We start from the raw sequence: 5,101 nt of genomic DNA, 5'->3' as shown, positions 1-5,101 counted from the left end.
TCCTTGGGATGGAAAACGAAGGGAAGAAGTTAGAATTACTAAAGCTTAAAAATAAAAAGCTATTAAAATCTTGGAAGAAGGACCTGTGGAGTTGAAAATCACATATCTGAGGAAGGGCTGCTGCTTGGTTGGTGCTAGGGTCTCTGAGTTTAGAGAAGGGCGGGGACACCACCCCTGAGGCAAGGATACTTCTGGTAACACAGGTGTTTCTGAGAAGATGAGCTCTTCTAAGGTTGGGACACAGCTGTTGCCTGGGAAAGAAACCAAGGTTGTTGAGGTGAACAGTGTGGTTGGGTGATGCTCACAGGCATGGTGAGCAGAAAGGAAGCCCACAGGCAGCAAACAGGAAGGAGCAAGGAAGTCCCTCCTTCCTCTTCCACCTTGTAGTCTCCCTTTAGTGACCCTAAATGACAGAGTTGGCCATCCCAATGCTGGGGAGATGACAAGTAGCCTTAGCTCCTGCATCCTGGCAGAGTATGAAGGATAGCTTAGATCTGAAAGATAATAGTTCATAGAGCACACACAGTTACTTAGAAAATTATTAAAATTCAATTAGGGAGGTTCTCATGGGTTTTTAAATTTTAAGGTAAATCGTCTCATAGAGTTTCCCTATTTAAAAAAAAAGAAAAGTTTCAGGTACTGGAAAATTAGTTAATTAGCTCAACTTCCTAAAGAGACTATATGGAAGATTTAAATCGAGAGTACAGGTTGCAAGGCTCCTGGTCATTTGCTTTAGATCTTGTTTCCTCAGTGGTAAGTATCATGTCTCCATTGGGCTGTTAAGCTGTCACTGATGGGTAGCACTATATTATTCACCTTGTCTCTTGAATGTCTGTTTGTCATATAGCAGAGCTTCATGTCCATGTTCATGAATAATTTTCACTTAATAAATCTATTTGGACCTATTTTTACATTTCTTTTCTGATTTCTTGTTTCATTTAAATAGAGCTTTCATTTTGGACGGTTTCAGGGCTACCAAGAAGTTGCAAAGGGGTTCCAGGGAGTCCCTATACAGCCCTTACCAGCTTCAGTTTCAACTGTTTCTTCTAATGTTATCATCTTACATCTTACATTTCTTGCATTTCTTACATTTCTATGCTCCATACACTGAGAGATCAACACTGGTACATTCCTATTAACTCAGTGCTAGACTGTATTCAGATTTCACCAGGGTTTCCTTTAATGTCCTTTTCTTTTCCATGTTCAATGTAGGAAAGCACACAGCATTTTGTTATGATTCCTTAGCATAGTCTGGTTTGAGGGTGTTTCAGTCTGACCTTATTTACAATGGCTATGACAGCTTTTGAGGGTATTGGTCAGGCATTTTATAAATGTCCCTTGATTTGGGTTTGTCTGAAAATGTCCCTCAGAATTAGACTGGGATTTTTGTTTTTTTTGTAAAGAATACTATAAAGATGAAGTGGCTTTTTAATTTAATCATACCAGGGGTATATAATACATACATGCCACCCCTAGTGATGTTAAACGTGCTCAATTCACTTATTATGTGACCTTAATGAAAGAGAAGCGACTCACAACATGTTACTTCTGCAGCTACTTTTTATGTATACATTTTTAGTCTTTTTTCTGTTTCCTACCTTATTTATATATAGAGAAATTTGATATTTATCAGGCTGTTCCAAGTAATTCGTGTTAATTTCTCAGAAAGTGAATACTATCAAATTATCTAAGGATGCTTTTATTATTCATGATAGGATTTAATGTAGCAGAGAAAATAATCGAGATGATCTTCTTTAAAGAGAAGTGTCATTCCTCCCTCCTATGATTCATTTAGAGCGCTTTCCCTTGTTGCTATGCTCACAATGAATACATTTTTAGTAAACAATTTTCTTGATTAATTGAGCTTAATTGTGCATCCTTGGTCATGATAACATTAGTTGGTCACTATCCCTTAGTTCAAGTAATTAGCTATATTTTCCATTTTTAGAAATATTTTATATACCTCTGTGCATGTGAGATAATAGTCTGGGAATAGTTACAAGGGACGGATGGAATGACGTTGACAAGAGGATGAAGGTATTAAACTAGATAAGCTTCAGTGATAAGAAAACCCCGGTAATGGTTTGTTGTTTGTCTATTTCAATTATGTTTTGGCTCAGAGTCAGAAAGAAACAGGTGGTGCTGGGGAGATGACAAGTAGAGTAGGAGAATAAATACAAATGGTTGTCAACACAACTGAATTAACCTTAAGTAGGTATAAGTGATAAATGAAATAAAAATAATAAAACCCCAATTTCATAGAATCACGATGAAGAAAGAATAATTAAAAACCTGCTTAGAAGAAAAATACCCAGGGAACTAACTCACTTTAAACTAGATTAATTAGTGTAGGTTAAAATTAAGTGTTGGAAGGGTGGAGAAAAAGTAGGGAACTAAATATGTAAGGTTTTACAACCTGTAATCAAACCTCCTGCTTTTGTTTGCATTCTTTAAATATTTGTTAGAATTTTCCTAGGTCACTGCAGTAAGATGTTTGGTGGTGAAATGGGGGTGGTTAGGCAGAGTGCCAAGGATGAAGGGATAGAAGATGATCCTATGAAGGAAGACTAAAGGAATTGAGGTGGTTAAAACTGGAGGGCACAGATGAGTGATCTTTATTTGCTTTTGTCAGGTTCAAGCATATAAAATATTTATCTGAAGGAATTGCTGACAATGTCTTTATGTTCACAGAGAAAGAATCAAGTGGCCATCAACTTACTTGAAAGGATGAGAGATTTTCTTTTTGTAAGGATGAAACTTTGGTCTATTACATTAATAAATAGTGGGATGCTAAGGAAGAAAATGAATGTTCAAACCATGTAAACTGTAGAGAAACTGACATATCCAGGATGGAGAAACTAAGGAAAGGAACTGTGTCAGAACATATTTTTAGATCTCTGCCAACTGAATGATTTTATTAATTGGGGATAATGAGCCGCTTTCACTCTTTTTCCCTCCAGAATATTTTAAAATGTAAAATTCCCATGAATCTATTCTAAGGGGTTCCCAAATTCTGATTCTATGTAAACCAAGATACTTATTTATTTATTTAAGATTTTTAATTTATTTATTTGTGAGAAAGAGAGAGAAATGGAGCATATGAGGGAGGCGGAAGGGCAGAAGGAGGAGAAAGAAAACAGGCTCTCTACTGAGCAGGTATCCTGATGGATATGGGGCTCCATCCCAGGACTCCAGGATCATGACCTGAGCTAAAGCTTAACCAGTTGAGCCACCCAGGTGCCCTAAATCAAGACATTTAAATGACAATTTCATAAGGAGGGCATTTGATGGAATGAGCACTGGGTGTTAAATGCAACTGATGAATCACTAAACTCTACCTCTGAAACCAATAATACACTATATGCTAACTAACTTGAATTTAAATTTTAAGAAGTTTAAAAATAAATGATGATTCCATTAAGTGCTGCAGAATCTGGATTTTCTGCATACCATGATCATTTACATAGTATAAATAAAGAATGGCTGTAATTTGTGTCATAATTCTTGAGTGGAATAACTAGACCAGGACTAGAGAACTCAGAGTGGAGTATCTTCTAATGCCAATGGCCTTAAAGGAGCGGCGCTGTTTTCCATGGAAGTCTGCAAGGTCTCAAGTTGATTGGGCACCCAGAACCTACTGTCTCCTTCTAGAAGCTGTTGAGACTGTATCTCAGAAGCACTGGAGAGGCACTCAAGAAATTTGAATAGTTGAAGATAAGAGGGGGGTAAGTTTCCAGATCTCCCTTTTATTAGTTGTAGTATTTTGTGGTTTTTTTTTTTTTTTTTTTTTTTTTTTTACTTTTCAGGATGTAAAGTAGGTATCTTTTGTCTTTGTCCCATTTATCCTTCTGTTCTCAGATTTTGCTCTCATTCCTGGAGTCTGGTTCTCTCTTCCTCAGCTCATCTCTTCTTGCTCTGTCTTCTGCAGCAACCAACTCAAGCTCATCCTTCTTGGCTAATGAGTCAGGTTTTAAAATGAATCAATTATTTCTTCATTGTGGAAATCATCATTTCTTATACACATAAGATCTCAGTGAAGGAGGGCCATCTGGTAACTTATTTGTTTGTCTATAATAGCTTAATGTGATACCTTTCCCTTAAGCAATGTAAGTAAAACTAGGGGATGCAGTATGTTAGTCAAAAGTTAGGGGATGAGGTATGTTAGTCCAAAGGAAAGCAACTCTAATTCTAGTAGGAAGCAATTCTGAAATGTAGGACTAATGAGATTGCATATCCGAATGAGCTCCCAATCCACTATTTCTTACTGTTTGTCACAATTTTCCCTCTAACTGATCATCTTGGACTCCTGTTACATTAAAAAACCTAATTTCCTGTTGTCTTCCTCTTTGTCATCTTTCCATCAATTTACTTTCTAATTTTAAAAATGTATTTAACTTTCTTTTTCTCCAAAATTGTCTTTTTTGCCCTCTGGCTAGACTGTTTTTATTGAAGCCTTACACATATTCATATATATATATATATTTCCCCCCATGACTCAATAAATCATTTTCTGATTTTGCTAACCCTTTTCCTTATAAACTTAGCAGTCAGATTTCTCAGTATTTCTTTTACCTTCTCACTTGTTCTTTTTTTTTTTTTTTTAAGATTTTGTTTATTTATTTGACACACAGAGAGAGAGATCACAAGTAGGCAGGAAGGCAGGCAGAGAGAGGGGGAATCAGTCTCCCTGCTGAGCAGAGAGCCTGATGCGGGGCTCGATTCCAGGACCCTGAGACCAGGACCTGAGCCAAAGGCAGAGGCTTAACCCACTGAACCACCCAGGTGTCCTCTTCTCACTTGTTCTCTTCTTTTCTTTTTTACAGGGAAAGAGACTATGTGTGACACATGAGTGTCAAGAAAGTGTGTGAGCAAGTGTGGTGGGCGAAGGACCAGAGAGAAAGGGAGAGAGAATCTTAAGCAGGCTCCATACTCTCAGTGTGGAGTCTGATGTGAGGCTTGATCTCATGACCTGTGCTGTAATCAAGAGCTGAATGCTTAACTGAATGAGCCACCCAGGAGCCCCATCACTTTTTTGTTTGTTTGTCTTTGTTTTTGTTTTTGCTCTTCTCATTTCAATGTGGAGGAAACAACACTTGTATTT

This window comes from Mustela nigripes, chromosome 13 (genome assembly GCF_022355385.1).
Source record: "Mustela nigripes isolate SB6536 chromosome 13, MUSNIG.SB6536, whole genome shotgun sequence".
Classification (NCBI taxonomy): Eukaryota; Metazoa; Chordata; class Mammalia; order Carnivora; family Mustelidae; genus Mustela; species Mustela nigripes.
Note: the sequence above shows the minus strand (reverse complement) of the source record.